At 40.0% G+C, this 22,806-nt stretch overlaps 1 protein-coding gene across 2 annotated transcripts in view; it reads left to right on the top strand.

The window, feature by feature from the left end:
* The first annotated feature begins 559 nt into the window (after positions 1-559).
* LOC134211216 (transcription factor btd-like) overlaps positions 560-22,806 on the top strand; it is a 109,635-nt gene continuing 87,388 nt past the window's right edge. The window contains exons 1-2 of one of the 2 annotated variants that reach the window (XM_062687906.1): positions 14,654-15,079; positions 15,596-15,795. The gene's annotated coding sequence lies outside the window, so the exon portion shown is untranslated. Of the gene's footprint in view, positions 698-14,653; positions 15,080-15,595; positions 15,796-22,806 lie in introns of those variants that run through there. The other variant, XM_062687905.1, reaches the window with a different exon arrangement.

Genomic DNA, 22,806 nt, shown 5'->3' with positions numbered 1-22,806 from the left:
GGCGAATGCTTTCGGCGTTTGGACTGCCGATTAAGGGTATTCAATTCAATTTATTTTTATTGGTAAGAAAAAATTGTATAATTTTTAAAACACAGATGATAAATTAATAAAAAATGCAATACATATTGACATATCTTACAATGGTGATATTTTTGAAAGACAAAAAAACTATTTGAAACAATTTGATTATATGTAATTGTTATTCCAATTTGTATTTCTAAGTGTGCAGGTCTTTCCAAAACAAAAGAAAACATGGAGTGCTTTTTTCCTTCACTGCAACACTTGATGAAACATGAACATCTGTCGAATCTTTTATTTACTTGAGCTTAATTATCTGTTGCTAATGAAGTATTTCCATGAGACGCTGTTAAAAATACTCACATAATTTTAGAACAAATCAATATTGGTAATATCGCATACCATTACTGGCGGAAAAAAGTCATTCAATTTTTAGTTGATCTCATCCTCAAATCAGCGCGTGTGGCAAAACTCAATCGGGCGGCCGCTGCAGTTGACATGTCTTCATGATGCACCATGCGTGTAATGAGTAGCGTGATTCATTTCGAACCGGTCGGAGGTCAACGGTGCTGCATTCGCGTGAATTAATCAACTACAAACTGTTCAGTGGTGTTGTGATAATCAGTGGAAAAAATCTGAACGGAAAAATGGGCATTTCCGGTCGGGTGACCGTGTTTTGGTAAGTCAGTTACTGATAGATATTTCTGATTTCTCTTATCAGTGTTGATTTCAAATGATTTAAAATGTTCAAAGTCAAGTGACGAACTGCAGCCACCGGATCCTCGACCTCCCACAAAGTGTTCACGATTGGGAAGTCGCTGTTATTGTTTATGTCTGATTCTGCTTATTTTATCGCTATTTTTCGGTGCTTTATTATCAGTATCCATATTAGTGTTCTGTGAGGTAGATTACTTCAAATATCGTTGATAACAACCAAAACCGTCATTTCTCGCAATTAAGTAGCAGCTAGAATGCTGACGAAATACATAACAGATTTTGCATCAGAATTTAAGCATTTTCTTTTTCTTCAAGGCTCTATGCTTCAACTGGAGCTTGGCCTGCTTTTCAACTTCGTGTTTTTCCAGCATTTTCACAGTTATTAATTGATAGTAATGGCCAGCAAGGCCATTGCATGAATATGTATCTTGTATGGCAAACATAATGGATATAAACATACTATGCTCAGGCAGTCGAAAGTATCCTGAACCAGTTCAAGAAACGCCATCTCGCCATCTCCGAATTGGCAATCCCACGTCTATGCTCGCAAGGCTAACGGGAGATCCTGATTTCCAGCATTTTATAGATGGTATTTTGGAGTGTTTGGATTGCTGTTATCAGTTGTCGGCAACAAGAAGGTCATGTTCGCGTGGTTTTGTCGGTGTTTGCAGGTGATCGCTGATTGTGGCCCGTCGTCGCTATTCTCTGAACCTCCATATGCGTTTCAATTGATACGCAAAGCAATTTATGGCTTTGTCACAAATGCGACGAACCTAGCTTAGGGTTTTTACAAAATCATCATTACTGTGAATCACCAACCAGTTAACATTAAAAGTTCCCTTACATTGTGAACAAGCAGAAACTAAATATTATTCAATAATTTTTTTTTATTGTCTTTATTAGGGAGACTTTCAGCCCGAGGCTGGCTTGTCTCCGTCTTCAATAAAATTAATAACATGTGACCTTTGCCTCCAATCAAAATTAATTTATAATTTGATATTAGGTGAAAATCTATAGCTTATCAGTTGATGCTTTAAAAGCTGTGAAACTATAAGTAGATAGAAAAAAATAAATGAAATTTAACCCTACCTTGGTATGATTTTTTCTCTTAGTAAACGTACGGTCTTTCTCTTATTTCGCCAATACACACATTTCTGTGGATGGAAACATCATTTTCGCTATAACTTTTGAATTCAGTGGCTACGCATTTTTTTATTAGCTTACGTTAACGCCGGATTATTTGACATGTTTTCCTAACCATCTAATTTATATTCTCTATCTTAACAAGAAATCACTTTTTATATGCCCAATATGTGGTTTTTGACAAACTTGTTTGCAACCTGAGTAATGTGTCCTGAAAGTTTATGCTAAGCACGACATTTGTTTAACATGCTCCAATTCAAAAAATTGTTTTAAAAGATCTTACTCACTCTCTGCCACGTGGGGCTGCTATTGCCGAGTGTAAAGTGAATGGGGATACTCAAGATAACTGAAAATTGTCTGAATTATTTTATTAATACTTTAATGCAGTGGCGTAGCCAGAAAATTGGTCGGGAAGGGGGTCTTTGAACATTTTTTTCGAAAAAAATTTCTTCTCTGGAGGGGTATCTTATTTTCCATTCCATTTTCCATCACGCCACCAAGTATTGAGCGCAGTCGCGCGATCGTTCTGCTGTCCGAAACATGGGAAATCACGCACTGAACTGATTAACTTTATTACCAGCCGCGCAATGCAGAACACAATGTTTCGGCCGATCGTGCGATCGTTCTGATAATCGTCCGAAACAAGAGAAATCACGCACTGAACTCCGTTCTTTCGACAATCATTTCATAATATGGAAAAACTGCATAAACTAATCAACATAAATCATTCGACCTACACGAAGTGGGCATGGAGCAGTGGTAATATGGATGACTCTCACTCCACGTGTCACTAATTCGATTCCTTTTCTGTCATTTTTACTTTTTTGTTGATGTCATCGTATAATCCAGTGGTTCTCAACCTTTTTCTTGAGAGGTACCCTTTCTAACTTATGCTTTCATTGAGGTACCCCCTATTTTATTTTCACTGTAAATGAAAATAAGCGTATTTCATAAGACATATTAAAAACAAACCACAAAACTGGAAATTGTCTGAAGTTTTCATTATTCCTTGATCCTTTCTGATTCGAATAGGTTTTATACTTCACTAGGATTACGACCTACGAGCCTCTTGATAGGGAGTTTCAGAATCTCCGATGGATCATTGTGGCTTCCGAGCGTCTTGAAAAGAGGTTTCCGAGCATTTCGAAAAAAGGTTTCCGATGCTTTTGAAAGGACGCTTCCTAGCCTCTTAGAAGGAGGCTTCCGAGCCTCTTGGAAGAAGGCTTCCGAGCCTCTTGGAAGAAGGCTTCCGAGCCTCTTGGAAGGAGCCTTCCGAGCCTCTTGGAAGAAGGCGTTCGTTCTGAGCCTCTTGGAAGGAGGCTTCTGTTCCGAGCCTCTTGGAAGAAGGCTTCCGAGCCTCTTGGAAGAAGGCTTCCGAGCCTCTTGGAAGGAGGCTTCCGAGCCTCTTGGAAGGAGGCTTCCGAGCCTCGTGGAAGGAGGCTTCCAGGCCTCTTGGAAGGAGGCTTCCGAGCCTCTTGGAAGGAGGCTTCCAGCCTCTTGGAAGGAGGCTTCCAGAGCCTCTTGGAAGGAGGCTTCCGAGCCTCTTGGAAGGAGGCCTGAGCCTCTTGGAAGGAGGCTTCCGAGCCTCTTGGAAGGAGGCTTCCACGCCTCTTGGAAGCAGGCTTCCAAGCCCGTTGGCAGGAGGCTTCCGAGCCCTTTGGAAGGAGGCTTCCGAGCCTCTTGAAAGGAGGCTTCCAAGCCTCTTGAAAGGAGGCTTCCAAGCCTCTTGAAAGGAGGCTTCCAAGTCTCTTGAAAGAAGGCTTCCAAGCCTCTTGAAAGGAGGCTTCCGAGCCTCTTGGAAGGAGGCTTCTGAGCCTCTTGGATGGAGGCTTCCGAGCCTCTTGGAAGGAGGCTTCCAAGCCTATTGGAAGGAGGATTCCAAGCCTCTTGGAAGGAGGCTTCCGAGCTTCTTGGAAGAAGGCTTCCGAGCCTCTTGGAAGGAGACTTCTGAGCCTCTTGGAAGGAGGCTTCCGAGCCTCTTGGAAGGAGGCTTCCGAGCCTCTTGGAAGGAGGCTTCCAAGCCTCTTGGAGGGATGCTTCCGAGCCTCTTGGAGGGAGGCTTCCGAGCCTCTTGGGGGGAGGCTTCCGAGCCTCTTGGAAGAAGGCTTCCGAGCCTCTTGGAAGGAGGCTTCCGAGCCTCTTGGAAGGAGGCTCCCGAGCCTCTTGGAAGGAGGCTCCCGAGCCTCTTGGAAGGAGGCTCCCGAGCCTCTTGGAAGGAGGCTCCCGAGCCTCTTGGAAGGAGGCTTCCGAGCCTCTTGAAAGGAGGCTTCCGAGCCTCTTGGAAAGAGGCTTAAGAGCCTCTTGGAAGGAGGCTTCCGAGACTTTTGGAAGGAGGCTTTCGAGCCTTTTGAAAGAAGGCTCTCGAGCCTGTTGGAAGGAGGCTTCCGAACCTCTTGAAAGGAATCTACCGAGCCGCTTAAAAGGAGGCTTCTGAGCCTCTTGAAAGGAAGTTTCCGAGCCTCTTGAAAGGAAGTTTCCGAGGCTCTTGAAAGGAGGCTTCCGAGCCTCTTATAAGGAGGCTTCCGAGCCTCTTATAAGGAGGCTTCCGAACCTGTTGGAAGGGGGCTTCCGAGACTTACAGCCTTGGCAGTACCCTTTCGAGCTTATTGAAAGGAGATGCTACGGAAGGAGCCTTTTGATGCTTAGGTTTTTTATTTTAGTTCGGAAGCATATTATTTAATATTTTGTCTCATTGAAGATTTTTAAAATTTGTTCATTCGACGTTTTGTCCTTATGATCTTTTGTCTCACAGCCCTTCATACACTGCACTGCTTGGGGTAGACAGGATTCAAAAGTCTTTGAACTACTGACCGCCATGCATATTATGTAGAGTAGAGTGGGGCAAGACTGCGCGTGGGGTAAGAGTACGTTTTCGATTTTTTGAAGTAATAAAAAAAAGATAAACAAGCAACACTGCATCAGTTTGACAGGTATTCTGGCCAACTATCATCATGTGTAATTGTAAACGATTTGAAAAAACAACAAGAGAGATATGGAGTATAAATAATTGGGTTTCCGCAACTAGTATTTCATTACCATATATACGTTCAATCAGGTGAACATTATACCATTTCGATAACCTCTTGTATAGAGTACTTTATGGTACAGAACACCAATCCGGTTGGTTTTCCAAGAAGTCAAAACCATTACTTGAATAATTTTGTGGGGTGGGGTAAAAGTACGCAGGAACCGGTGGGGCAAGAGTACGCATTTGAATCTTCGAGTTATGATGTCAAACCCGTATCTCCGGCCGAAATAAGACTTCTTCCAAAGCGTAAAGATCCACAACTAAGAAAAAAGGGACAGAATTCGAAATTATCACTATATTTTAGGATAAGTTGAAGTAATTCGGTGTTAGAAAGGACTTAGCGAACAAAGCACTTAAGCGAAATAATGTATTAGAACTTGTTGTACACCTAAACATAGTACGAAAACACAATTTCATCTAAATGATAATTTCATTTAATCAAAAGAAACATTCATAAATTACGCAACGTTTAGCTGGGAGGGGTAGCGAGATGTGTGATAATCCATATAATTTCTAGAATATTCATACAAACAGTGTAAGATAGGGGGGGGTGATGGAATTGCCAAGTTTTACGTTACGTGATTGGTGGACTTTCTTTAAGGAAAATGCCTTTGTATACGCCACGCGAAACCTGATATATATTTTTACCTCTGTAGTTTTTTGTATATATATAAAACAATGGTTTTCGTATGAAAGTGCACATTTTAGGACCCTCCCCTTTAAGAGTTACGTAATCTTTTAACATTCCCTAATATATGCTCAGTAAACATCAATTAAATGTTAATAACTCTTATTTGTGTTAATATATACTCAAAGCACATGATTGGATAAATGCGTACTCTTACCCCACCCGATGCGCACTTTTACCCCACCGGTGGGGTAAGAGTGCGTTTTTCACTTGTCTTGAAATAAGGGTTCTACTAAAACGAATCTCAATAATTTCAATATTTTTTTCACTGGGTGACATAAAGGAAGAGTATATGAATCATCGACACTGATTTGATATGCAGAAGCTTGCTTCATAAGGGCCACATGATCGATTGAAAACTAAGTGCGTACTCTTGCCCCACTCTACTCTACAATACAAAGTTTTGGAATAAGAAAATTTAATTTTGTTTGAATAAGTTTCCATTGGAATTGTAATACATCCGCCATTACGCATTTTTGTTCGAGGTACCCCCTGGAGCCAGCGAAGGTACCCCCAGGGGTACATGTACCCCAGGTTGAGAACTGCTTGTATAATCGATAAAGTAGTTTCGTAGCATTTTCGAAAGTTAAAACAACCATGGATATTGTTGTTTTCTGATGTATTATTTGACAGTGATTTTGGATTCCAGTTGGAATAGTTCTATGATTCTGAAAGAAATTCTTCAGAGCTTCCAATGAGAATTCCTCTCAAATTCTGTTGGTTATTCCTCTCGGATGATGATGAGAATCCTTCTCGGATGCTGAATTGTGGAGATAATCCTGCTGCTAGGCAAGCAAAAGTTTGCTGGAAAACTGTGACTCCAGTCCAGTCCGCGATGAATGTCTTTGACTGCTGGCGAAGTTCCACGATTGTATTGATTGATATTTTGGTGGCTCTTCGTTGTTGCTCATATCAAGAAGCTTACGTTGATGTTTTCCGGATTGGCTATCCTTGACTTTTGCTCGCCTTTGATGTGGTAAGTTAGTTAGAAAAGTTTTAGCGGATCTATAGCTCTTTCCGATGCTATTATAACAAGAATGGACTATTTTAACCACCGTAACAATAGGACATACAGCTGTAGATCTCAAATTCCGATCTCAAAGACAGTTTGGATTTCCCAAAATACCTCAAAGCTATCTTACCAATCTGTTGACCTCCCGAGAGGTGTAATGGTTTGAATTAAACGGATATTGAAGCTTTGAGTACCGAAAAGAGCTTCTAAGCAGCTGTAGATCTTTACCCAAGTAACACGGTTTGTTGTATACATATATGAGTGTAAAAAATACATCTTTCGAACATATAGTATGTTACGTTTTGGTATCAAAAACTGCTTTGATTACTTTCACACGACCCAAACAGCGCAAAAATTATCGATATTTTCAACATCTTTCAGTTGCAACCTTATTTTTGATTGCACATTCACAAGACTAAACTTAAGTACTAAGGATGTTTTCAGTAACCGACTTTCAACATGGTTCTGTCAAATTGAATACCAAAACAAAAATGCTGACCAACACGTTCAAAGAAATAAATTTTATGCAAAAAACGAATGAAAACAAGCATGCATGAAATGATGAACACCATTTTAATAATATTAATGAACATATACAAACAGAATAAATAAATCAAATTTGTTTCGAAGTCTCGGTCGAAACATTATATGCGGCTCATGTTTCATTGGCTAACTTTTCATTTTACTTCTCCTAAATTCATGCGCTATTGATTGGAGAAAAATAGAACTATGCCAAAGCATAATTTTGAAATTGATTTGTATACAAATTCTCGAATCTGCAAAAGAAAAACAATATGGCAAGTTGTCGATAAACAACAGGGTCGATGAAGAACGTTCATAACATTGATCTTAAAAGATGTTGAAATTACGTTAAACTTCTATCATTGCGGTATATATTCTGACAAAACAAATTTCTAAAAATGAACATGTTATGACATTGTTCGTAAAATCTTCTGTTTTATGTTGTGAGAATGTAAAACGAAACATCTCAAAAAACCAAACAAATGTCAAAAATTGACATGTTATCAGCAAGTTGTGAGAATGTAGTATGAAACTTCTTCTCTGATCAAATTGCTGTATGTTTTGCAAAACCTTATCATAGCTTTCCTTGAACATAACATGTTTTGAATTTCATTTTCCCGACCTTTATTCAACATCATTATTAGATCTTAGTTAATAATGATGTTTTCGGTGTTACTTGGGTAGTAATAATGGTGTTGCCAAAAAAATAGGATGGCCAAATATAAAAAAACATTTTTTTTTGTTTTGCGGAATACTTACATGACATGTTTTTTTTTCAATTTTTATTTAGGAGACTTTCAGCCCAAAGCTGGCTCGTCTCCACATGTAATGTTCTACAAAATTAACGCGCAGCGCATTAATATTTGATCTACTATTTTTGTTTTAGATTTTTTGGAATAGTCGTTTTCAGGTGACTTTTAGAGCTCAAAAAATGGAACTTTTGATGTATAAATATGCTCAATATCTTTTGCTGATAGTGGTCTCCAGTTAGCCTTGCGTACAAAGGCGTAGGATTGCCAATCCGGAGATGGCGGGTTCAATTCTCGGTCTGGTTCAGGATGGTTTCAGGTGGAAACATTCTTGAATTCCTGGGCATACTAGTGTATCCATTGTACTTGCCTCACAAGAGAACATACTCATGCAATGGCGGGCATAGAAAACTTTCAATTAATAACTGTGGAAATGCTAATAGAAAAGTAAGTTGAAAAGCAAGCCAAGTTCCAGTTGGAATGTAGAGCCATAGAAGAAGAAGAAGATCTTTTGCTGATCAAAAGTTATAATCGTGGTTCTCTGAAATTAACGGCAAACCAAAAAAAAAAAAAAAATGTTTACACTGCATTTTAAAGAGCAACTCATATTCTTTGTATGTCAAAACATTCGTTGACGGCCGCCCGACAACGGACCAGATCTTTACTGTACGGCAAATCCTTCAAAAATGCCGTGAATACCAGGTCCCAACGCACCATCTGTTCGTTGATTTCAAGGCGGGATACGACAGTATAGACCGCGTAGAGCTATGGAAAATTATGTACGAGAACAGCTTCCCTGGGAAGCTTACCAGACTGATCAAAGCAACGGTGGATGGTGTGCAAAACTGTGTGAAGATTTCGGGCAAACACTCCAGTTCGTTCGAATCGCGCCAGGGACTAAGACAAGGTGATGGACTTTCGTGCCTGTTGTTCAACCTTGCGCTAGAAGGTGTCATGCGGAGAGCCGGGTGTAACAGCTGGGGTACGATTTTCAACAGATCCAGTCAATTTGAATGTTTCGCGGATGACGTGGACATTGTCGGCCGAACATTTGCAAAGGTGGCAGTATTGTACACCCGCCTGAAACGTGAAGCAACAAATGTTGGACTGGTGGCCTGGGAAGCAGTGCTACGATAGACGGGGATACCTTCGGGGTGGTCGATGAATTCGTCTACCTCGGATTCTTGCTAACGGCTGATTACAATGTTAGCCGTGAAATACGAAGGCGCATCATCTGTGGAAGTCGGGCCTACTACGGGCTCCAGAAGAAACTGCGATCAAAAAAGATTCGCCACCGCACCAAATGTGTCATGTACAAGACGCTAATAAGACCGGTTGTCCTCTACGGACATGAAACATGGACAATGCTCGAGTAGGACTTGCAAGACTCGGAGTATTCGAGAGACGGGGGCTTAGGACCATCTTTGGCGGTGTGCAAGAAGACGGTGTGTGGTGGCGAAGAATGAACCACGAGCTCGCCCAACTCTACGGCGAACCCAGTATCCAGAAGGTAGCTAAAGCCGGAAGAGTATGATGAGCAGGACATGTTGCAAGAATGCCGGACAGCAACCCTGCAAAGATGGTGTTCGCTTCCGATCCGGAAGGTACGAGACGGCGTGGAGCGCAGCGAGCGAGATGGGCAGACCAGGTGCAAAACGACTTGGCGAGCGTGGGGCGTTTTCAAGGATGGAGAGATGCGGTCTCGAACCGTGTGTTGTGGCGTCAAATTGTTGATTCAGTGTTATCTGTTTAGATGTAGACTAAATAAATGAATGAATGAATGTCAAAAATTGGAGATAGGTTGTATTTTATCTAAAGTTTTGCCAATTTGATCAATGTCATATTTATTTGAATGAATTGATATAAAGTTCGACAACGGAAAAACATTTAGACGATGTTATTGTAGTAAAATACGCGTGACGTTCGTGGAAAAAAAATCTACAGCCTAAACACTTTTTATTCGATTTATTATTATCATCCCATTGCAAGGCTTATGACAAAAGATGAATTGTCGGCCAAAACTATACTTTAAAGAAAAAAATTTTGTTCTACAAAGTTGTTCTGGGCCCTTGTTATAGAGTTATTGAAAATTCAATACACATGAGAAAGAAAAATATTATGCAGAGTATTGACATAAAATGTTTTACAAAATTGTAGCGCTTATCCCAAACAACTTTGCTATATAAACTTTTTCTGTAGCTCTTGAGCTGACTGATTTATAGCAATTTTACTTATTAGGATTAGGGTGTCCCTCAAAAAACAATATTTTTTATGTACTTATTGTATTTTTTTTATTTTTCTTAAATACCTCCTTATGAAGACTTTTGCGGCTTTTAAGGCGGGTGTTTTGCTACACTCACCGAACTGGACTATCGAAATTCATTTATATTTTTTCTAAAAGCCACCCGAAAATGAATCTTCCAAACGGAGACGAGCCAGCCTCGGGCTGAAAGTCTCCCCAATAAAGACATATAAAAAAAAAATTCCAAAAAAATCCGTAATAAAACAAGTTTTTGAGGTACATCCTAATCTAAGTAGGTGAAATTGCTCTACATCAGCTAACTTAAGAGCTACAGAAAAAGTTTTTAGCAAAAGTTATTGGAATAAGCTGCGCATCAACTTTGTATGATATTACATGTCAGTTTTTCGTAAAATTCCCTATTCTTTGATAGCATCATGATGATGGCTTTACTCTTCCAAACAACTTTGTAGAACAACATTTTTTTTCTAAAAAATATAGTTTTGGCGTAAAATGCATCTTTCCGTATAAAACTGTATCATGGACCATAGTGCCAGGGTTGTAAATATTCGGCAGCACTGGATAAAGATAATGATTTTTCATTTCTTTTTTTTACTTTCTTCCTTCATTGAAATTGATCTCACATTCCCGAAGAGGGAGAGGAGTAAACAACAGAATTATTCACGAATATTCATGAAAAGTCGAGTCAAGTACGAGACACTGAAGACGGCCTTACTGTTGAGGTCGAAATACGTATCTGTCAAGATACAATTAAGTGGTGGAATTCAATGGGATTGTACAAACTCGTCTTATGACAAATGAAAAGTGAGTTAGATTTTCTGCGCACATCCACATACACGCACAGGGGGGGGGGGGAAGGACCTGGAAAGGTTCGTCCACCCGGGAAAGACGGTGGTAAGGGGTTACGGCAGGCTGAGAACTCTCAGCCGCCCCAGACCAGGGAAATAGAGGGGGATGACGCCTCCTGGACCCTGGTCAAGAACAAGAGGAAACCGAAGACGTCAAGGGCCGAACAGAAGACCCAGGCGAATGAGGGTAGTAAGAAGTCTAGGGTAGGCGCCAATCGCTCCAGGGGCGATGCCCTAGTCATCAAGATGGATAAGGCTAAGTACTCGGACGTCTTAAAGGCGATGAGGAGTGACGTCAAGCTCGGTGAACTCGGCGCCGACGTACGTCGAATATGACGTACCCGGATGGGCGAGATGATCCTCGAGCTGAAGCGGGGCGTCTCGCAAAAGGGCGCCGCCTACAAGAAGTTGGCGGAGGAAGTCCTAGACCGTCTCCAAGGTGAGGGCACTCACGACGGAGGTGAATCTAAGGGTTAAAGACCTGGACGAGATCACCGAAGTCGAAGAGCTCTTCACGGCACTGCGGCGACAGTGTGAAGTGGAGACGCCCACCGCAGCCGTTCGGCTACGGAAAGGTCCGGCAGGGACGCAGGTAGCATTGGTTCAGCTATCTGCAGCGGACGCCTTCAAGGTAGTCAAGTTAGGGAGCGTCAAGGTGGGATGGTCGGTGTGCCCTGTGAGCATATACGAACAACCCGAAGTTTGCTTCAAGTACCTGGAACCAGGGCACAAGCAATGGGACTGCAAAGGCCCTGACAGAGGCAATCTCTGCCGACGCTGCGGATTGGAGGGACATAAGGCATAATGCTGCACGAACCCTCCCAATTGTCTGATTTGTTCCAGCAAAGCTGTGAACAGCAAGCACCTCATGGGGGGTTCGAAGTGCCCGGCGTTTAAGCGTGCTGCAAAATCACAGTGCAGGTAACGCAGCTGGCTTGCTCGGCCTCGCCAGTGTGCGCAAGTTTAGAGGAAACGACGGAACACGTGTTGTTCGTGTGCCCACGTTTTCGCGCAATGCGTGACCACATGCATGCCACATGTTTTGAAGACCGTGTTTACCTCTGCGTCTCCACACAAACTTATAGGTATAATGGTTTGGTCTACGGAGGGTCCGCCAATCATCTTCCACCTGATCGATTTACCATGCTCGCTGCGCTTAACATTTTGTCTTTTGCAGACTGATCGCTATTGAGAACCATACAATTCCTTGTTCATTCGTCTTCTACATCCAAATTTTATATTCGTTTTCCACATCATTCAAGAACATAACGCAATGTTGAGATTTTAATTCTACCATCAATTGTAACACCCTAATTATGACAAGCCACCAGAATGCTTCTTCATCCTGCTCATTGCTTCTGGGGTCGGGGTCGAGGTTTGCTTCGAAAGGTCAGCGCTTCATAAATCAACAAAGCCAGTTGGAATTTGTTTCGGGGGATTCCATTATCACATGTGGGACCGCGCTTTCAAGTCGGTTATGATTGTGCGCGAAAGCAGTACCTATTTGAGGTGTTTATTTGCTGACTTTGTTTTCTCCTCGTAACTTTGTTTGATGTGTGACGGGTTCTTTTGTATATTATGGATCTGTTCTCGTTCGATGTTATTCTAGATGTGGGACCGCAATCTTAACTAATTTTATTTGACTGCGTATGAATTGAATCTATTTAAGAAAATTCGAATCGAACTTTCTAGACTCCGAAAAATTCATCATTTATTAGCAGATTTTTTTTTTCATGTTTCATGCGTTTAATAATGGTCTATAAATAATTTGTTTTCGCCTTTAGATTGATGCGCAAAACCGTTCCATCATATTCCTATCAGTTCATTTTACTCTTATCATACACGAATACACGACGTGCACACGTCCCCAATAATGTGCCCGTATGTATGGTAGTATTTGCGCGGGCAAAATTCAATGATTTGGCAAAAAAAACAGTCCAATAACACACGGCACTCAATGTTGCCCTGGCAACACATTAACTAGATAACCTAACCCATTGTTTCCCAAACTGCGGGTCACGAATCATCAAGAGCGAAACATTGGACTCCGAGGCATTATCAACATTTTTATCTTGCCAAGTTATTACGAATTATTTGTACCAACATTCAAAGTATTTAAGTATTTTATATATTGGAAGCAAATAAATTGATTGACTGTGGTTGCATGTATTTTACGTAACTCAGGTGTAAGATGGGTTTCAATATATATTCTGTTCACGCTAAAAATTAACCACTCAAAATTAAGTCGAACTCATTTTCATTAAACATGGGACTACTCAAAATTTGAGTAAAAGATATGATGAAAATAATGGTTTCGTGAATGCTAAGCATGGCCTTCCATCTTTCTTGGATACGGCTGGAACAGAAACAGAAACGGAAACAGATTTACTTATCTATCTGACTTCTACCAAATTTACTAAACATATTCCTAGTTTAAGCGCAGTCATCATTTTATTGAAGTAGTATCTTTTACTCAAATTTTCAGTTTTTAGTCCCATTTTTAATGAAAATGTGTCTGATTCGAATGAATTTTTAGTAGTTTATTTTTAGCGTGTATATCCCCAATTCAACAAAATTAGCTTAACCAGTTGAAATATTTAGGACTTCATAGTCGATCATTCACCCTTTTAGACCCACATTTTTGTTTTCGCTCAAAATCACTATTTTGAATTCAAAAATCTATCTAAGCTCGTTTTGGATAATTAAAACTTTTAATTCATAATTCCATCAATTTCACATTTTAATTTTAAGAATTTTGTTCCTAAAATTTTATATTCATTCAGACAATTTATTGAATCTAATAATCTTTTTGAATTTTTCTACATGTTAAAAGTTTGAAAATTCCTATTCAATGCTGAAACATTGAAATTTCCTAAATATTTTAGAGTGTATTATTCACCACCATAACCTTCTGTTGTATTATAATATACCTGTGGGTTCGGAAGTACACAACCAAAACCGTGGTCTTGGGCATTAGAGGGTTAATAGACCAGTGTGCCACCGTTAGTCATTTTCGCCCGCCGTAGCCGACGATAAAAATGATGCTACGTGCTATGGTAGGTGAGTATGTTATAGATACATATTACGTGTGCTTCTTAATCCCAAAAAAATAAAAATAAAATAATAAGCTGTCCACTGTGCAGGGGTTCTTCGAATTTACTCACCCAATGGATTATTACATTTGAGCGGGTCTGTTAAAGCAGTCTCCACTCCATTTTACGTTCAATATACGACCCGCTCATACGTTATAATTTCTTTGGAGAGTTCATTTAGCGTAAGTATATTAGGGTTAAGCTCACAATATGCAAACAATATAGGAAACCAGAACAGAAATCCTATTTTGATTTGTGGAAAAACTCAATAGATTTTTATGTTTTATGTTTGAGTATATGTTTTTGAGATTCTCATCTCTCATCCTTTATTTAAATTTAAAAGAACAACCTATTGTTTTCTCGAATAGACGAATGGGAATGTTGAAATATTACCAATTGATTGTTTTCACTGGCCATGAAAACATGTGTAGTTAAAGGATTACTTGATAAGTCTCGCGTTGGTTAAGTTTGGGATGCTCTGACCATGCCCAAATAAAGAATCTTACGGATGGTTTTGTTTTCCAGACTATTGTATCAGTCCCCAAAAAATCAGCACAGCGTGGTGTACTTTTCAAAAACAGTTTAACAGTTGTATCTAACCCACCGTCCAGTTGGAACCAGTTTTGTTGTTGTCGAATCGATGTGTGCGAACAATCCTCAAAATTTTCCATTGCTGCAATTGACAGCACGTAAAGTCGAGTGTATATTTCCGGACTGATAACAATCCTGCCCAGTCACACCATCAAGCCAACGGGCACAACAGATTAAGTGCCCGTCTGTTCATTTGTGTGCGGTATTGCGCACCCAGACATCACGCGCACGGTCACGGTGTAACCGCATGTTGTTTTCTGGAGAAGTTTGGTGAACTTAAGCCGCTGTTGCAGAGTGGCAAAGAGTAAACTGAACTGGAAACAATAAACACATATTAAAATTAAATGAATGAGCTCAGTCTGGGCATCCATCCGAGATATGACGTGAAATCCTGCAATGGACGATACAAAGGTTACGATCACGTAGTTTGGGGCATGACCGCTATGACTGCTTCTCTGAAGGGATGTAGATTTCCAGCGATTAGATAAAGTTACGCATTGAAGTGCCTGACTTGCTGTGGATACTGATAGGGGGCAACATGAGTTTTTAGAGAAAAGTTTATTCCAAATAAGTTTTTTCGCATCACAGTTATGGTCATTACAGGCTCCTTCTAAACATTTGTAGATATGAATGATTTTTTACCTTGGACAGCATGCATGTATTTCTGTTTCTAATGATATACTTTGGGTCTCTTCGTTCAGTGAATAAATTTCGTGAGTACTTATTAGAAGACTACACTGATGTCCGTTTAGGATACATGCCGCATAAATTAAAACCGTGTAAATATCAAAAACCGCTTAAAAAAACAACTCAATCGAAAATTGATTTTTGGGGGTTTTCATGTTTCCCCGACCATTTAACCAAATTGCGTAAATCCCAAACTTTTTGTGAAAACAATTGCGTAAATCCCGAAATCCGCGTAAATAGCAAATGTGGCGTATACATCTATCCGCGTAAAAAGCGACCCCAGTGTTCAACGTGAACGACGCCGTTGTTGGTACGTCGAAAAACTTGTGTTGGACCGATAGTATGCCAATTGTGCGTCACAACAAGAATAATATACAAGAGGCTAATAGTGAGATTTGAAACAAATGAGAAATATGCTGTTACAGGGAGGATAAAGGCTGGTGAGTATGGGATTCAGTGTACCAAAATGGTAACAAAATTAGGTTTATAGAAAACCATTGCTACACCCGACCAGCACACATGAGGTACAACAGTTTTCGTGACTTATATAGAACGGAATTTTATCACAACCAAATTGTGCTGCTGGGGTACATCAATTCAGCTTAGACTAGACTGCTTCCTTTGTATGGTTGACTAGAAATAATGATCAGAAAGGAAAACGATGTTAGTGGCTGAATCTGGATCCACTCTGATAAATTCGTGTAGGCTGCGTGTTAGCGGCCTTCCATGAATTCGCCGGCCTCTTCTATCCGGATATTTGTTGAACATTGTTTTCGCTTTTCTTTCTTCCAACATTCGCATTAAGTAACCAGTAGGGTAGGAGGTTCGGTTGTGGGCACCCTTTTGTCTTTGGTCTATACTGCCGCTAACCGCAAGTCAGTCCCATCTGTATATGGACACCATATCCAGATAAGTCTGACTTGCGGTTAGCGGCAGTATAACTTAGGCCCAATTGGCCCTTTAACTATTTATTATCGATAATTGTTGAAAAATTGAGAAATAGGTAAACCAACCAATCGTGCATCGCAATCACAGACATCAAAATCAAGCAACTTGCGGGTTTGGATCTAATATTCAGTTTGAACAAGATTCTACGCAGCATAGGAATGGGCGTTTTTGAGAAAAAAACATCGATACTGTCGGATCGATGTTTTTATTGTCGAAATGTCGATGCCGAAAAATATCGACGTTGAAACATGGACATTCCGATGTATCGATACGTTCGAAAAATTAAAAAAACCGGACAAAAAATTTGAAACTATAGAATATCAATCATCAAAGTTTCGCTGTTTTTGAAGGATTGTATCTAATGCGGGTCTGGGTCATTTGACATAAGGTCATTTGGCATAACGCCATTTGGCATAAGGTTATTTGGCATAAAGACCATTTGACATAACGGACATTTGGCATAATTTTGAACTGCAACAAAAGAGTGGGTCATTTGTCATAACGGACATATGACATAATTTGGAACTGTGAAACTAGTGAGGTAGGTCCCGAGTAGCACACATGTTACACGTAGATTATAGTAACTTACATATGACCAGATTCAGTCACAATTGAGTTGCTGCAACCAGGTTTGCCTGACATGTGCTGCTTGGGGTAGAAAGTGAGGTAGAGGTAGGGTTAATCGATGTAATGTTTCACATAGTTGAAATGGATCGGGGATACGTTCTGATAAATTTAGACTGAAGAAGACATTTTTTGAAAGGGCGGACAAACGAAACGGCAGAACTATTTGCGAGGAACAGGAACAGGAACACATTAATCATAGACTTATTCCAGGCAAACATTAACCTCCGAAAAAGGAATTTCATTTTGCGTTGCTTGATGACGGACAAACACCTTCTTTTGAAGAAGGGATCAAATCCACCATTGTCCTATTCTGGGCTAATTCCTACTTTTAAAGAAGGTACATCACCATTGCCTTAACTTCCATTACCTTAGTGCAGACAAGCGCCTACTTTTAAAGAAAGGATCGCATCCACCATTGCCTAATTTTGGGCAAAGGCTCACCCTCAAAGAAGGGGTCAAATCCGTCATTGTCTTATTCTGGACAAACACCTACTTTTGAAGAAGCAATCACATCCACCATTGCACCAACTCAGGCCAGGGCCTACTTTTAAAGAAGGGATCACATCCGCCATTTCCTCAATCCGCGCAAGCGTCTACTTTTCAAGAAGGGATCACATCCACCATTGCCTTATTCCGAACAAACGCCTACTTTTAAAGAATAAATTTAATCCAGCATTGGGTTAATTCGGGCAAGTGCCCACTTTTGAAGAAGGGATCACATCTTCCATTGCCATATTCTGAGCAAACAACTACCTTTAAAGAAAAAAATACATCCACCAATATCTCAATTTGGGCCAGCGCCTACTTTTGAAGAAGGTATCACATCATCCATTGCCATTTTAGGAGCGAGAATCTACTTTAAAAGAAGGTATAACATCCCCCTAGTAGCACAATTCCGATTGATTTTGTTGCAGCATCTCCAATGTGACTGGATTTGGTGGCATATAAGTCACAGTGACTGGTATATGACAAGTGTGCTACTCGGGCCGCCATTTCATTAATCCGGGAAAACGCTTAATTTTCAAGACTGAATCATATTCACCACTGCCCTAATCCGAGCAAGTGCCTGCTTTAAAGGGTTCACATCCGACATTCCCTTATTCCGGGTAAGCGTCTACTTTTCAAGAACGGATCACATCTACCTTGCCTTAATTCGGACAAGTGTCTACTTTTAAAGAAATCTTCACATCCATCATTGCCATATTCCGAGGAAACCCCAACTTTAAAGGAGAAATAGTATCCCTCAATGCCTCAACCTGAGCCAGCGCCTACTTTGAAAAAAGGTATCACATCCACCATTGCCTTAATCTGAATTTGTCATAGATTCTGGTAAATGTGCTTTCTTCTTTAAAGGGAGACGTTTGCTCGGATTAAGGAAATAGCGGGTGTGACCCCTTCTTTTGAAGTAGGCGCTCGTCCAGATTAAGGCAATGGTGGATGTGATACCTTTTTTCAAAGTAGGCGCTGGCTCAGGTTGAGGCATTGAGGGATACTATTTCTCCTTTAAAGGTGGAATCTATGACAAAAGGTCGAAAGACAAAAGGTCGAAAGGACAAAAGGTCGAAAGACAAAAGGTCGAAAAGACAAAAGGTCGAAAGGACAAAACGTCGAAAGGGACAGAAGGTCGAAAGGACAAAAGGTCGAAAAGGACAAAAGGTCGAAAGGGACAAAAGGTCGAAAAGAACAAAACATCGATAAAGAACAAGTTGTATTCTAAATGAATTTGTTAAATGCATTTATTTTCAAGCAGAAATAACACACTCATCTCATCAATCAAAGTTGAAGAATGAGCAATTTTCAAAGAAGGAGTAATTACTACAAACCACCCGAGCAACACACATGTAGCACAACAGTTACTGTAACTTATATACAACCGATTTTGGTCACATATGAGTTGCTGCAACCAAATAAGTCCAAACTGTGCTGCTAGGGCAATATTATGAATATCTAGATAGTTCTGTTAGAGATAAAAAAGATTACTAATTTAAGAAATGAATAAAACTTTCATTACGTGAGACAGAATTGTCCTAAAAAATTGCTCTTTTATTTTCCACTATTTTTAACAATTGAAAAAAAAATCATGGAATGAGTGCAAATAACAGCCACGCAAGTGCGCGCATTAAAAATACACCGGTGTATAAAGGCTTCCCCAGGCCTAAGCGATTTGATCGCCGCGACGAAGACAGCTTGTTGCCACGATTCTATCGTTCGGTGGATGCTGGCAATGCTCCATTTACGCTTCCATACCAACGGCGACAGAATCGCAGTTGCCAGGCAATAGAATCGCGTCAAGATTGTCTCATCGCGTGTGTTTGAGGGGAACCCTAATACATGCCAGTGTATTTAATGTGCGGCGTGCGCTATTGTGAGAGAACGAAGTGACATTTTGAAAACTCAAACATCCATCTGTACTCATTGAATGAGTTTTATTTAATTGTTAAAAATTGTAAAAAATAAAAAAGCAGAGTTGTGCCAATTGTGTAAGGCAACTCTAGTGCGGGATTGATTCTCCCTGTTTCAGTTTCTTGTCTATTTTGACCTTTTGTGCCTTTTGACCTTTTGATCTTATTGATTTTTTATTTCTTTCGGCCTTTTGTCCCATTCGACGTTTTGTCCCTTTCGATCATTTGTCCCATTCGACGTTTTGTCCTTTCGACCTTTTGTCCCTTTCGACCTTTTGTCCTTTTCGACCTTTTGTCCTTTTCGACCATTTGTCCCTTCGACCTTTTGTCTTTCGACGTTTTGTCTTTCGACCTTTTGTCCTTTCGACCTTTTGTCTTTCGACCTTTTGTCCCTAACCCCATTTACCATTATCTTGATTGATAAACATTGCTTTTCACCGGGCAAACCATGAATCCAATCAAATTATCATTGCTTTATTGCTATATTCACCATTCCGATTTTTTCAGCACCACTTAGTCAAGCAACAAATTTAATGAAAGGGTTAATTGCGAAAATTTCGGTGGCATCGGTGTTTGTTGTGGTAGCTTGGTTTATGTAAGTGATTCCATCCATTCAAATTTATTGCATTATCACTCCGACGAGCGCTACCGAACGGCAACTTTCTGTTGTCACCAAAATAATGATGAATTTTGCACCTTGAAAAAAAAATCTCGGATCTACCTTCACTTGTGTAAAATAACGGTCCTGCAAAGAACCGTAATATTTCCAATATTGCGTCTTTTCAATCTCTAACAGCAACAAAATCATAATTTTATGAGGAAATTTTATGTTACTGCTACTGATGCCATACATTCGAACAAACTTATTGCATCATCTCCCTCCACACTTGTCATTCTACTGCTGAAGGGAAATTTTCTGCCATCGCCAAACGATTAAGTTTTGCACTTTGAAGGAAATCGATTTAATTTCCAATCTCTAACAGAAACAAAACCAAAGGATCTTGTCAAAAACAGCCAAGTCGTTGAAGGCGCCACCTTAGTGCAAAATTTCGTTTAGCTGTTGCTAGTGCTCGAAAAGGAGAAAATTTGAAAACTTCAGCCGAATAGTCTATTAGACTGGGTTAATATTTTTCCCAACGGTCAATTCCCCTTCCTGGATGAATAGTTTTAGTCCTGAAAAGGACTGTTTGCAATCAATTCTTGAACTTCCTCTCACTTTTCCACCGGCGCCATAGAGAACACGTTTGCCTCCACCAGGCGGAAACCGATGCGGCTGCTGATGAGTCGTGTTAATCCCTTTTGGTTGGAGACTTAAAGTCCATCCAACTGGAAGCTGCTATTCGAATATTCGATTCCATCGACGACTGATCGACATGCTTCGACGACTGATAGATCAAAAATGGTATAACATTTGCATCTGACAGCTGATATTGTGTGTTAACCCAGACAGCCCCGCCCATTACGTTTTAGGTACGCAATCGAGTAACTATGAATAAGCACTAACCCCACCATACACTTTCCTAGCACAGACATCAACTTCTTATACCACCTGATAATCATTGGAAACTTTCTCTTCAAATTCCAATCAGTGCTAGGAAGTGTTTCAGTGCGTTGGATAGAGTCCCTATCATTCGATAGAAAAGCGAACATTTAGAGAAAGTGTAGAACAAGGAAGTGTGTAAGTGGAAAGTGTAAGAAGAAAGTGCAATGTCGCAACACATGGCTGAGGAAGAAAGAGTTTATACTGAGATTTTCGAATGAGTGAAATATCAATGTTGATAAATTGAAACAAAATATGACGACAAATACCATTCATTTCGTATAGCTACGTAGTTCTACGTTACCTTTGTGTACAATCCGATGGGGCTGCTCCTTTGAGTTTTTTCAACAACTTCGAACATAGGTACGAAAATTATTTTAAGCTTTTGGTGGAATGTATTTACTTGTCATAAGACGAGTTTGTACAATTTTATTTCACAATTTCACTTCGAACACTTTAACATCAAGCAATAACGTAGCACTAACTAGGTCTACGTCTGTCTCAACACAGAAATATGTACTATGCCTTGTCAGAATTAGGGGAAGAGGCCCCAAAAGGCCCCCCGGGGCAAAACGACTCTCGGGTATTCACTTATATTTACTATGTTTGAGATAGCCTTGATAAAACTAGACGTGAAATTAAAAAAAAGTGTCAAAATAATAGATAGGAATGTAGGAAAAACTTAAATTTTCCACATTTTGATGAAACATCTAACATTTCGGCGAGGCAAAACGTCCTAACTACCCTACAATGTACTCGCGTCTCCACGCACTGTCCATACCAGAATGCTGATGTGCCGACGCATGGTACGTTGAGCTGCCTGCGAAAAGGCATTTTGCCTCATGAGTTTTCCAGCAACGAAATATCACCACTTTTTTTAAATGTGAATATTATCAATATGATTGAGATTTTTTCTAATTTTAATATGGCATCAGCTAGGTATTAAATAATATACCTAGCTGATGCCATGTTGCGTGAGGTAGAAACACCCATGAAAATCGTTTTTTTTTTTTTTTTTTTTTTTTTATGAAGGTTTACTGGCGGGACTCTGAATAGAGTAGAAACCTCTGCACCAGGCCTTTGATGATACCATTGCATAATTCCTTTCGAAGCAGTTTGCCAGCCGTACACGGAACATGTCGTCCAAGAAGACGCTGTTGCAACTGAATCAGAGGGAATTACGTTCATAAATAGTCAGACAGGTCTCATGCTAACTAACATCGTTATAGTTTAAAGTCATTTATGTCATTTTCTTGTCAGAATCAAACTATTTTGCAGGTTTTTATGCTATTTAGACGTCTATTGTCATTGTACGCGCTCAAAATCGACCGAAGCAGTTTATTCGACTCACATGGAACATGTTGCCAATGCTTCATCGTAGAAACTGAGCCGGAAGTTTTTTTTATCAAGTATAAGAAAGTGTTCAATCCCCGATTTATAAAAAATGAAGTGTTAATAACTTTTGAAGCAGTTTCCCAGCCGTACAAGGATCATGTCGTCCATTAAGACACTGTTGAACTGGCTCAAAATACATTACATTTACAACTACGATGTCATTCTTGTCTTTATGGTCAGAAGGTATGAAGTATGCGTTTCTTGAATTACTTTGTTTGCCTAAGTTATTGGTTCATCCTGTGTCAATACTATCAAACGCAATGTAAGTTATGTCTTGTAAAAAGCGGAAACTGTTCGTGCATTTAGTCTTTTTTATTGTTATTCCTTTGTCAAGGTATTACTATTATTATGTTCTAATAAGTAGCTTGATCGTTTCCAAACTAACTGTCATTATCTATCATAAACTAATGATCAGTTATGAGTCAGCTATAGGATTCACTTTTCGGTGGCAAAGTAAAGCTTCATCACGCCTATTCCCTACTATTAGTAAAAATTATCGTGAATGAAGCCGTCATAAGATTGTTCATATACCATCATTA

The sequence above is a fragment of the Armigeres subalbatus genome, chromosome 2 (genome assembly GCF_024139115.2).
Source record: "Armigeres subalbatus isolate Guangzhou_Male chromosome 2, GZ_Asu_2, whole genome shotgun sequence".
Classification (NCBI taxonomy): Eukaryota; Metazoa; Arthropoda; class Insecta; order Diptera; family Culicidae; genus Armigeres; species Armigeres subalbatus.
Note: the sequence above shows the minus strand (reverse complement) of the source record. Positions and strands in the feature narration are given on the sequence as shown.